Genomic DNA, 13,812 nt, shown 5'->3' with positions numbered 1-13,812 from the left:
ACAACACTTAATTCCTTTGCGAAAACCATGCCAGGTTTGCGCTAGACTTGATGTGGGAAACATTAAATTTAAAATGCCCTCCATTCCAACATGAACATTAAAATTAACTTGCAAATGGCATCAGTATGAATTTTGCTCTTTCTTGCAACAACTCTCCACACTGCTGCCCAATTAAGTCAAAGCTGTTCATACTTTGAGATGAGGGGAAAAAGCCCATGAGAAGTTGTTAATAACTAAATTGTTTGGCATTTCCAGCATTTACACATTTTCTAGTATTCAAGTCAGAGGAGCAGGAAAGGTCAATTATGCTCACGATTTAAATCTGTTTGACCAAGTAACAAAACTTCGTTCTGATACTGTGAGATTATTAAAGTAATAGTGTTTTATAGCAAGTTTAAGAAAATACATTTACCCAATTTACTACATAAAAGCAATGCCAGATGAACTTATTTTCAAAATGTAATAAATTGACATACAAAGAGTTAAGGGAATTAGGCCAATTAGGCCAATATTTACTTGAGTTCAGAAAGATGAGGAAGCAGCTCACTGAAATTCACAAAACCCCCAATAAGACAAGATGCAGGAAAGACCTTCCCCAAGGCAAAGTCTAGGTACAGGACTCACAACCTAAGGATATTTAAAACTGGCATGAGGAAAATCTTCTTCAGCCAAAAAGTGGAATAGGTGTGTAATTCTTTATTGAAAAAGGCAGTTAAGGACAAAATTATTAAATATAAGGGAGTATCTTATATATTTCAAGAGGTCAGGGAAAAAGGCATGAAAAAGTCAGAAACTTTGGGGCATTTATTTTTTTTAAATTGAGATACAGCACAGTAGGCCGTTCGAGTTACCCACAATTTAATGCTAGCCTAATCACGGGACAATTTACAATCACCACTTACCCTACTAACTGGTACATCTTTGGACTGGGAGGAAACCCGAGCACCGGGAGGAAACCCATGCAGTCACAGGGAGAACATACAAACTCCTTACTGTCAGTGGTAGGAATTGAACCTGGGTAGAGCTTTGGGCTAACCACTACGCTGCAGTGCCACTCCTTAGCATGACCATTGTGAATGACAAGTACCCTACTGCTAATGTCTGTGTTTCTATGTCCTGAATTAGATCTTGCTATCTCAATTTCTCTGCCATACTCTGGCAGAAATATGAATTATTTTCTCTGCCATTATCTAACTGGATACCAAAGCAAATGTTGAAATGGAACACATTTTCTGCATTTAACAATGCTGTATACTACGATGGGTTAAACTGTGTTGACCTGGACACTGTTATACAGTACGCAGAACAAACAGCTTACTTAACACTGATTAAAGATTTTATTGAAAAAGATGAAGTATCATTATTACTTCTTATAAAATAAATACACAAAAGTTAGAAAATTCACATCACTGTGCCTCATTTTTTCCTCCCTCTTCCAGGTTTGTTGATTTTGGAAAATTGCACAGAAAATTCTACTTGACTCACCTAAAGGTTGTGAAGATGGAGCTCCCTCACAAGGGAGCACAGTTAAGGCATTCCAGCAAAATGATCGTACTGACATGTGTAAACCTGGCTGCTAGGAGTACCAAATTTCAAGTTCATTTGACTAGTATTGAAGTTGCGACTCACACTATAATGGTGAAACAAAACGCTAATACTAAATGATGGTGATGAGAGACCACCTCCCAGTCCTTTGCTGAAAGTTAGTAGCCCCATCACACCCCAACCCATGCCCTCAACACCCACTCTGCTCCCCACAACCACTGGGCACTGTGTCAGAAATCGATAGTTCAGTGTGTAAAGGAATAATGATGAGTGGACAAAAGAAAATACACAGGCATAAAGACAACAGGATGGATTTATCATGGGAAGCTCAGCAAAATGGACTATCACACCAAACCCTTGTGCAGCAGTTTGCATATAATCCAGAGTGGATTTTCAGATTTATGGAAAGCCGCAGAAGAAAGCTGTTTTACAGTTTTTAAACTTTAATTGACTTGAAAGTAGTAGAAGCAATTAGATGGATTATATATAGTACAACAGGCATAATGGGGAGTCTCTGAACAGCAACATGAATTAGATCAAGAACCGTTTCTTTCAATTACATTCCTTCGCTTCCCAAACCAGACCATCAATATAATCTACTAATATCCAACACTTCAAAGTGTTTGAAAATATATATTATAATTTGATTATAACATCCTTGAAGTGTAAGCTGAAGCAGCCAAGGCACAAATGAAACAATTCTTTCTTAACCAAGGGTGGGATTTATTTTCTAACAAGATCATAAAAATAAAAAATAAATTTAAGTTCAATAGGAAAAAAGTTGTACCTATTTTTCAGATCAGGGAAAAAAAAGTGAGAAAATGGGCGTCACTTGATGTTCCAGCATCAAACCATCCCTTAGACTATCCCAATGAGTAACAACTTCCGATTATATAACACTTGTAATATGAAGAAGCGGGTGGTGGGGTGGAGATATGTCTCTATCAAAGGAGGTGTATTCCTTCTCTCCGCTAGCCTACAAGTCACTCTTGGGCAAAGTGTAGCACCTGCTTAGTCCCTGATCAGGGTCATGTGAAGACTTGGGAGCAGGTGGTGTATGGTTGTATGAGCAGCTGGTGCACATCATGCAGATATCAGGCAGACAATCTCTGAAGCACATTGATAATGACTGGGGTCACCAGCCTTGTAAATACACTGCCCAGAAGGCAATAGCAAACCACTTCTGTAGAAAAATTTGCCAAGGACAATCATGGTTACGAAGATATGATACAGCACATGATGATGTTGATGATGAGGAAATAACCAGACAGCCTGGATAAATGAATGCCACATCACTGAAGAATATACTGTCCCTAAGTTTGTTCAAAGAACAAAGGGATAGAGTTTGAGGAGGAAGTCTGAGAATTTTTGACCAGAGAACTGCAATCAGATTAGGAAGTGCAAGAAGGCTTCAAAACTTTACAGTTCCTACAGTACATAACTGAAGAAAATTATAGGAGGTAGGAACAGCAAGTGAGAGTGAGAGCAACACACACAAAATGCTGGAGGAACTCAACAGGCCGGGCAGCATCTGTGGAAAATAGTAGTCGACGTTTCAGGCCAAGACCCTTCACGAGGGCTGATGAAGGGCTTCAGCCTGAAACGTCGACCGTTTACTCTGTTGTCATAGAGCAAGAAACTCAACTGTGAACAGCAGTGGAGTTGTTTAAAAGCATTCAAAGGAAGGTTGGAGTTGGAAGTGGTGCAACAAGAATTTGTGGCAAAAGCAGAAAATAATGGTTTGTTTTCTCAAGAAAAGCCATTTGATGAAATAGAAAATAATGTATATTCAATCAACAGGTGCTGCCTGTGCTTGTGAGCTTCGATACCATTTTATATTTGAGTTTTCAATTCTCTGCATTTTCCACCTTGTACAAAAAGCTTGAAGCAGTATCCAAACAACCACGGGGTGACTGTCTGCACTCTTCATTATCAACATCTTTATTACAATACCAAAATAAAATGTATTAAAATACAGGACATGTCATTCTTAACATACAATTAAGAAAATAAATTGCGGTTGCTCCACAAACATTTTCCTAACATTCCAATTGGCCACCAGCAGAATCCTTATTTAAAAACTGATCATGAATGACATCAAATCTATTTTCTCACGACCAACTGTTTAATATATTTGCCATTTGACGAGTTACTATTGCTATCTAACAGTTTTGTTATTATATATTTACTCACAAATTTCAGTCTCAAGGAAATATACATACGGGAAAAAGTACTGATGAATCAGCAACATCTAATACGCTAAATTAGATATTAGAAAAAGATGTGCTGGCATTGGAGAGGGACCCAAGAAGGTTCATGATATGATTCCGGGAAAGACAGGGTTAACATATGAATAGCTTTTGATGGCTCTAGGTGTTTAGAAGAATGAGGCATGACCTCATTGAAACCTATCGAATATTGAAAGGCCTAGATAGAGTGGATGTGGAGGAGTGTTTCCTGTAGTGGGCAAGTCTCAGACCAGAGGGCACAGCCTCAGAATAAAGGGACATCCACTTAGAACAGAGATGAAGAGGAATTTGTTTAGCCAGAGGACAGTGCAATTGTGGAATTCATTGCCACAGATGGCTTGAGAAGCCAAGTTATTGGATATATTTAAAGCAGAGGTTGATAGGTTCTTGATTAGTCAGAGAGTTAAAGGTTACAGGGAGAAGGCAGGAGAAAGGGGTTGAGAGGCATAACAAATTAGCCATAATGGAATGGCGGAGGAGATTCGATGGGCCAAATGGCCTAACTCTGCTCCTGTGTCTTATGGTCTAAACCAGGGGTTCCTAACCTGGGGTCCACAGACCCCTTGCTTAATGGTATTGGTCTATGCACAAAAAAGGGCTGGAAACCCCTGGTCTAAACTGTTAGATCCTTACTCTTCCCTACTGGACAATTTCTTTAGGTTTTTAATTCTCAATGTATTCAGTATCTCTCAGTTTCAAGAATGGTTTTATCAGTAAATTAGGAAGAACTCTGAGATGTCTTTCTTCTTTAAAACCACTTTATGCTGTGACAGATCCTCTATTACTCTCACCTCCCTTCCCACCATGGTATTTTTCCTCTACCTTTGCTCAATCCTCTAAGGTTATCAATCTGAAACTCCATTTATTTCTCAATTTGTACGTGCCGCCTAACCTGCTGCATATTTCTAGTGTTTTTACTGTTTTAATTTCCAATCTCCAGCATCTGCCACACTTGGTTGGGTATAATGGTACGTAGTTCCAAATCAGTGATTCCCAACCTGGGGTCCACAGACCCCTAAGTTAGTGATAGGGGTCCATGACATAAAAAAGGTTGGGAACTCCTGTTCTAAATAAAGCTTATATTACTTTCAAAATAAATCATATTACTTTCTAATAAAAAAAGCAACATTCTATTGATGACACATTCAAGCTCTGATAAAAAGTGAGCAGCATGGTTTCGCACTCTTGATGTATATTCCCAGTACTTCCAGTTTCCGATGGTAATATAACAGTATTTATCTGATTTACTGTGAACCCATAGAAAACCCAAGCAAAGAAAGGCACAGAAATGACAATCTTTATTTACATCTGGAAGCCATAATGACATCATAACATGGAATCATCTTCCACTGTCTCCCCGGCATGCTGACATCACAATCCAAAAATAAAACAATGCAGATACTGGAAATCTGAAATAAAAACAGAAAGTGTTGATAATGAACACAAGAGATTCTGCAGATACGGGAAATCCAGAGTAACACACATTCTTATTCTGGCTTCTTCCCCTTCTTTTCCAAACCCGATGAAGAATCTCAGCCCAAAACGTTGACTCTTTATTCCTCTCCAAAGAAGTGTTGAAGTCTTCAATGGAAAAAGCCTATCCACATCAACTCTATCTATCCCCCTTCATTCAAGTCTTCTAGTATCAGTGAAAGCAGAATCACAATCAACTTTTGACTTGAAAAGTTAGCTAGAGATATGGCACCTCTCTGTCAAGTAGGCACATTACAACCTTCCAAGACCAGTACCTTCAACAACTTCAGATTTACATTTACATTTACAGAAAGCTAAGAGAGATGGAGGCTTAGCATTACCTAACTTTAGATTTTATTATTGGGCAATTAATATTCGACATATGAAATTCTGGTTACTGGACCAGGATATACTATCCATTCCTAAATGGGTAGTATTGGAATTGCAATCTGTTCAGGGTTTTACACTTGGCTCCATTTTAGGTTCCTCTCTTCCTTTTGATTGGAAACGCCTTAAACAGGTGTCTAACCCGATAGTTAAATATACCTTGCGTATTTGGTTTCAATTCAGAAAATTTTTTGATCTTAATCAATTTGGGTTAGCGATTCCTATTCTAGGTAACATATTTTTTCCTCCCTCTTTTACGGATCGTGCTTTTCAAATTTGGAAGACTAAGGGTATTTCACGGTTTTTGGATTTATTTTTAGATGGTTCCCTTATGTCTTTTGAACAATTATCTAATAAATATAACTTATCAAGAATACATTTTTTTAGATATTTACAAGTTAGAAATTTTCTAAGTACTATACTTTCTTCCTTTCCAATGCTCCCTCCTACATACATTTTAGATACTATAATCAACCTTAATCCATGTCAGAAAGGTGCATCGGCTATGATTTATAATATTATTATGAAACTTAGGAAAGCTCCATTTGATAAGATTAGGGTAGATTGGGAACAGGAATTGGGGTTTACCATTTCTGTGGATGACTGGGGGCAGATTTTACAATTAGTCAATACTTCCTCTATCTGTGCTAAACATTCCCTAATTCAATTTAAAGTTGTTCATAGAGCACATATGTCCAAAGATAAGTTAGCACGCTTTTATTCTCAAATTAATCCTTTTTGTGATAGATGTCTGGGGCAGATAGCCTCTTTAACTCATATGTTTTGGTCTTGCCCTACTTTGGAAACTTTTTGGAGAGACATTTTTAATATTATCTCCGAGGATGCAGTCTTTGAAAGCACTGTTTGAAGGCAGTCCAGTATCTGCACTAGGTGAGTGTGCTAATTTTGTTAATTTACAGTCAAAAGAACACGTCAGTGTGCACTGAATCAACTCCTCCATTGACAAATATTAGGAACTAATACATAACTTTACAGCACTGTAGTAATTTTGGTAGTGTTCTAATTTATTCCGTACTTAATACACAATTGTTACTCAATGAAATGGTATTCTGTCTTTTTTTTTATAAAGCTTTTAACTATTTCCGTAAAATATTGGCTAATTAAAGCAGCCATTTAATGGGGCTACAATGTACAGGTCCTGATGTGTCCCAATTAACCAGAATCCACTGTACTCCTATTTTCGGCCTTAGGGGCATTAGCTCAGTTAGTCATTTAGTTGCTGATTTAATTAATTTGCCTCAACTTGGTGGGCTGAAGGACCTGTTCCTGTGTGGTACTCTGTTCTCTTTTTTTAGATAAAATTCTACTTGTGTTCAAAATCTCTTCTGCCTTCCACTCTATTGCAAAACTTACCATGTTCTCTCCCCTGCTCCATCACATTCTCTGCATCTTCCTCACACTTTTAATCAGCCCTGATAAAAGGTCACTAATTGAACAAGTTGGTTGAACAAGTTGGGTCTTTATTCTTTGGAAAGTAGAAGGTTGAGGGGGGACTTGATAGAGGTATTTAAAATTATGAGGGGGATAGATAGAGTTGACGTGGATAGGCTTTTTCCATTGAGAGTGGGGGAGATTCAAACAAGAGGACATGAGTTGAGAATTAAAGGGCAAAAGTTTAGGGGTAACATGAGGGGGAACTTCTTTACTCAGAGAGTGGTGGCTGTGTGAAACGAGCTTCCAGCAGAAGTGGTTGAGGCAGGTTCAATGTTGTCAGTTAAAGTTAAATTGGATAGCCATATGGACAGGAGAGGAATGGAGGGTTATGGGCTGAGTACAGGTCGGTGGGACTAGGTGAGAGTAAGAGTTCGGCACGGACTACAAGGGCCAAGATGGCCTGTTTCCGTGCTGTAATTGTTATATGGTTAATCGGAACCATTAATCTTATTTTTCCCTCAACCGTTACTGCATTATTCCTAGAGCTCTAATTTATTGATCATTTCAAAGGCCTTGGCATGAAGTCAGTCACTTACTGTCATCCCACAGAAAAGAGCTGTGTTGTTTCCTTGAACCTACCACCTGCTGGAGGTAACATCTGGCCAAGGGCACTGCCAGCAAACAGGGACAGCATCCTCCAATCCTGTGCCTCCCTTCCCCCCACCCCAATTTTGACATTTTTCACTCTAAGAAAGCACGAGGATACCACCAAGATGAGCAAATGAAGCAGTCCATTAGTGCAAACAGTCAGGGCAAGACCACACTCACACATAGGCTGATAATTGGCAAAAAAAATAACATTCACATTATAAAAGTATTAGAAAAGACCATCTCCGATACACGATGATATAACTACCCATTCTTGACGTTCAAAGGCATAACTGCCAGTGGAAGTAGAAGCAGCCATTCAGTCTCTCTTGACTGCTCTATTCACTTATATAGAGACTGTTCACACAGTATACCTCAGCACCATACTCCTGCACCATGCCACGTGGTTCAATTTCTCAACATCAAAAAGACTTGTTATTTGAACCGTAAATATACTCAGCAACTATTTGCCTTTATGGCAGATAATTTTAAATGTTTACCACTTGATGAAATTTCTCCTCACAGCAGTCCGAAATGGCCAATCACTTATGGGCATCTCCTGCTTCTCAAAATCCTAGCCAAGGGAAATATAATCCCCACATCTGTCAAAGCCTATCAGAATTTTAAGGTCACCTTTTATTCTTGTAGACTCAAGCTGTATATTTAATCTCTTCTCAAAAGGAGGAAGGTTCCCATTTCAAGATTCAACCAATGAACCCGTTGTTGAGTCCCCCCCATCATCAATATCCTAGGAAACATTACTGATGAGAAGCTCAAGTGGACCAGCCACAGATACTACGGCTACAAAAGGACATTCATTTCCTGACATGACAAAGCTTTTTCACCATCAATAATTCACAAGCCAGGAGCGCGATGAAATACTCTGACTTGCTCCAATAACATTCAAAGCTCAACACTACCTTGGACAAAGAAACCTACTTAAATGGCACTCCATCCACCACCTTAAATATTCATTTCCTCAAACACAACGTACAACAATATAAATCATTAGTCTGTTCTGGTTGCCACACTATAGGAAGGAGAAGATTGCACTGGAGAAGATAACAGAGGGTTGCTTGGGATGGGGCACTTCAGCAATGAGGTGAGACCTGGTTCCTAGAAATGCAGATAGTTACCTGATTTAAGTATATAAAATTATGAAGGGCAAGTACAGGTTTGTAGTGAAAAAGTTTTGCTCTTTGAGAGAGTTGTCTATATGCAAGTGGCATAGTTTAAACCAAAAGATAGAAAGAAAACCATGTAGCTGAAATTTGGAACATGCTATCTGAAGGGATTGTGGAAGCTAGTAGTCTCCCAACGTTTAGGAAATATTTAAGTTAACGGTTAAAATGACATGATCTACAAGACTACAGGCCAAGTACAGGGAGATGGGATAAGTAGAGATAGGAATCTGATGGCCACACAGGCATAAGTGAGTAAAGGTCTTGTTTCCATTCTATGTGTCTATGACACTGTGACAGCTATGTGTATCTACAGACTTAATAGGACATACTCCCCTGGACCACGTTGACAGCATCTCTGTACCAATGGCCTTTCTTATAAAGGACAACAGTTACATAGGAAATTCCATCACTAGGAGAACAGCGAGAGAACCAAAAGGAACGGTCCAGTTGAAAAAAACTACTTAACCTCAACCTTCTTAAGGGCAAGTTGGAATCAGCAATAAAATGTTAACCTGTCACAGATGCCCAGAATGCGAAATAAAACGAATACATTTAGATTAATCAGATTTAAAGACGACTCCTTGAAGAAAACACCGGCCGCTTTCTGAGGCAGTGGCAGTGACCCGCTACTTTCTGTCCACCATGCCCAGGTACTACAGTTGAGCTGGGTTCATACTGTCAGACTGCTGCAACGCGCAAAGTCGAGCTGGTTCCAGCCTAATTACTCACAGTCACCATGGATCAGGCAGCAGGTCAGAGGTTTTACCGCATTCACACCCACAGCCGGCCCCGGCGCTCACCCCGAAAACGATCAATGCAGAGCATCACTCGCGGGCTGCCCTTCCACCCTCAGACTTCGGGCGCCTGCCAAATGCTTCATTCGCCGATCCTGGAGCCTCAGTCCCCTCCTAGCAACGCTGCAGGCGCGGCCATGATGCTCCCTCAAAACGCGTGCGCGGCCGCATTGGATTCTGGATGTTGTAGTCCATGCAAGGGATGAGGCAACGCGCTTCTCTCGGGTGGACTACAGTACCCACAGAGCCGTCCGAGCGCCAGTCCCTCACTGGACCCTGTCTGGATAAACTCTCGCTCTTTCCCAAAGCGAGGAGGCGATCTCCTTTAATTTAAGGGTAAATCTTTGATATCCTTTATTCGAATTGAACAAATATATGTTTGCAAAAAAAAATAATGCATAATATAAATATTGTAAATCTTAAAGAAATAAATTCATGAGGAAGATAATTGAGTAGGCTATTCGGCCCCTCACACGTGTTCTGTTCTTACTGCCTCAGTAAAGCAGCCAACATAATCAAAGACCACACCGACTCCAGACATTCCCTCTTCTTCCCTCTCCATCGGGTAGAAGATACAATAGCCTAAAAGAGCCTGTACCACCAGGCTCAAGGACAGTTTCTACCTCACTGTTGTAAGACTATTGAATGGTTTCCTAGTACAATAAGATGAACCCTTGACCTCACAATCTATCTTGCACCATAATGTCTACCCACACTGTACTTTCTCTGCAATACTTCATTCTGTTTTTATCTTGTACTATTCAATGCATTGTGTTATGAATTGATCTATATGAATAGTATCCAAGACAAGCTTTTCACTGTACCTTGATACAGTAACAAACCAATTCCCATGTTAAACAAAATCACAGCTAATCTTTGACACAGAGCCACTTCCCTCCACACTATACACCCTCAGTTAAATTCATATCCAAAAATATACAGCATCTGTCTTGAGTAATACCGTGACGGAACCTGCAGAACCATTCTGGGTAAAGAATAATTAGGATTCATTATCCAATAAGAGAAAAAAAAATCTCATCACCGTTCTGAATGAATGATCAGTGAATATTCAGGAAGTATTTGGCTGTTCTGGCAGCATCTGAATAGGAAACAACAGACACTGCAGTGTAAATGTTTAAGTGTGCCTCAGGAACTGTGCACCATGTAATATGTTGTAGCAGACATAGTTGTAAATTGAGAATTTACTGCCTTTGGTAAAGGATATTATGTTGATAACACTATCTGTTATCAGTAAGCAAACACTATCTCTGCAAGCTGTACGAGTAAAGGTCCTTCAAGTGGTTTATAGTCAGTGAACATCTGAGCTAGAAAATCCTTTAAAGTAAAGCAGCTAGTAACTGGTACTTCTGAGGTACTCTTCTCCAAGGATCATCGCCTTATCATGGTGGAGAGGCTTGCGAGTTCCTGAGATCCCGAGAGGGATGCCGTCTGGAGTTTATCCCTCTGGCGGTAAGGTCAAGGGCAAGGTTCCAGACAAAGAGTGTCCCGACCAGGGCCTCAACGATGGAACTGGTGGTAGGTGATGACACATCAAAATGGCAGTGAGGCCGGAGGAAGGCTGCAGCAGTCATCTTCCATTCCATGCCACTGGACCCCAGCCAACAGGTGACTGACTGTGCATCAGCCTCCTCAAGTTAAACAAGGTCATGCACAGGTGTTCTCCGATCATGCAGGTGCTGGGTCGGCCTCTAACAGTCACCTGAAGACCCACAACTGTTTAGAAGAACATCACATTCGACTAGAGTGGTCACATTACTACTACTTCTGAAGTGCAACTAGCCACGATTGCAATTGTAGAATGGTAATGACTCAGAAGGGAGCTGTTTGACTGTTCAAATCCATGATAGTTGCCTACCAGTGCAATGCAGCTTGATACAGCCCCCCTGCACTTTTCCTGCAGCCCTCCAATTTTCTTTCAAATACTAATCACATTCCCTTTTGTAGCTAAATTATGCCACTTACTAATTACTTTTTACATGAAAGTTTCTTCCCCTTGTCACCTTTATCTTTTTTACCAACCCTTTTAAATCTGTGAACTCTGGTTCTAGATCTTTACATCTACTCTATCTACTCTGTCTAACCCCCTCCTTATTCAAAGTTAAAAGTTCATATATCTCAATATATGATTCATTTTCTTATAGGTATTCACACAATAAATACAAAAGAAGCACAATAGGACCAGTGAAAAACTGCACACAACAGAGATGCACAAACAACTAATATGCAAAAGACAACAATTCTATAAAATGCTGGAAAGGCTCAGCAGATTGGCTGGTATCTGTGAAAACAAAAAGGAGATTTTATTTTCTTTGACTGCTTATTCCTCTCCATAGATGCCGCCTGATCAGCTGAAGCCTTCCAGCATTTTGTGTGTGTTGCTCAAGATTTCTACCATTTGCAGAATCTCTTGTGATTATAGAGTCAACATTTTAGGATGGATTTTCCTCCTGCTTATCTGCTCTAGCACAGTTAGAGCACAGAATCTGGGTGGAATTCTCAGCTGTCTGTAATTCCTGGATTTGTCCACATAAAAATTACATCTCTCCATTAGCTTCCATTACCAGTGCTCCCTCAGTTCTATTTAAGTTCCTCAGCTGCATACTTTGGTTAAAAAGGTCATTGAATCATGGAGAGATAATGCACAGAAACAGGCCATTCAGCCCACTTCGTCTGTGCTGACTACCAAACATCCGTTTACACTAATCCTATATTAATCCCACTTTTCTATTAAATCATAAACCTATAAAACCATAAGACATAGGACCAGAATTCGACCATCTGGTCCATTGAGTCTGCTTCATCATTCAATCATGGCTGATCCTTTTTTTCTCCTCCTCAACCCCAGTTCCCAGCCTTCCCCCCTTAACCTTTGATGCCATGTCCAATCAAGAACCTATGCCTTAAATACACCCAACGACCTGGCCTCCACAGTTGCATGTGGTAACAAATTCCTCAGATTCACCACCCTTTGGCTAAAGAAATTTCTCTGCATCTCTGTTTTGAATGGACACCCCTCTGTCCTAAGACTGTGCCCTCTTGTCCTAGACTCTCCCACCATGGGAAACATCCTTTCCACATCTGCTCTGTCTCAGTCTTTCAATATTTGAAAGGTTTCAATAAGATCCCCCCCATCCTTCTGAATTCTAGCGAGTACAGACCCACAGCCATCAAACATTCCTCGTATGATAACCCTTTCATTCCTGGAATCATCCTTGTGAACCTTCTCTGGACCCTCTCCAATGCTAGCACATCTTTTCTAACATCAGGTGGCCAAAACTGTTCATAATACTCAAGGTGAGGCCTCACCAGTGCCTTATAAAGCCTCAGCATCACATGCTTGCTCTTGTATTCTAGACCTCTTGAAATGAATACTAACATGGCATTTACCTTCCTCAGCACCGACTCAACCTGCAAGTTAGCCTTCAGTGTGTTCTGCACAAGGACTCCCAAGTCCCTCTGTATCTCAGGTTCCTGGATTTTCTCCCCTTTTTAAAAATAGTCCACACATTTATTTCTACTACCAAAGTGCATGACCATGCATTTTCAAACATTGTATTTCATTTGCCACTTTCTTGCCTAAATCATTTATACACAGCATAAAAAGAAGTGGTCCCAACACTGACCCCTGCAGAACACCACTAGTCACTGGCAGCCAACCAGAAAAGGATCCTTTTATTCCCACTCACTGCCTCCTACCTATCAGCCAATGCTCAAACCATGTTAATAACTTTCCTGTACTAACATGGGCTGTTAACTTGGTAAGCAGCCTCATGTGTGGCACCTTGTGAAAGGCCTACTGAAAGACCAAATACACAACATCCACTGCATCCCCTTTATCTATCCAACTTGTAATCTCCTCAAAGAATTGCAATAGGTTTGTCAGGCAGGATTTTCCTTGAAGGAAACCATGCTGATTTTGTCCTATCTTGTCCTGTGTCACCAAGTACTCCATTACCTTATCCTTAACAATTGACTCTAACATCTTCCCAACCACTGAGGTCAGGCTAACTGGTGTATAATTTCCTTTCTGCACCATGCCAGAGTCTAATGACTTTTGAAAGATTATTTCTAATGCCACCACAATCTCTAATGCTACCTCTTTCAGAACCCGGGTCC

General features: G+C 40.2%; 1 protein-coding gene across 2 annotated transcripts in view; it reads right to left on the bottom strand.

Moving 5' to 3' along the window:
* The window catches only part of rgmb (repulsive guidance molecule BMP co-receptor b), a 211,633-nt gene extending 201,804 nt beyond the window's left edge, over positions 1–9,829 (bottom strand). For both annotated transcript variants that reach the window (XM_063068595.1, XM_063068598.1), the window contains exon 1: positions 9,682–9,829. The gene's annotated coding sequence lies outside the window, so the exon portion shown is untranslated. The remainder of the gene's footprint in view (positions 1–9,681) is intronic.
* Between the last annotated feature and the right edge of the window lie 3,983 nt (positions 9,830–13,812).

This window comes from Mobula hypostoma, chromosome 16 (genome assembly GCF_963921235.1).
Source record: "Mobula hypostoma chromosome 16, sMobHyp1.1, whole genome shotgun sequence".
Taxonomy (NCBI): domain Eukaryota; kingdom Metazoa; phylum Chordata; class Chondrichthyes; order Myliobatiformes; family Myliobatidae; genus Mobula; species Mobula hypostoma.
This window is presented reverse-complemented; position numbering and strand designations above follow the sequence as displayed.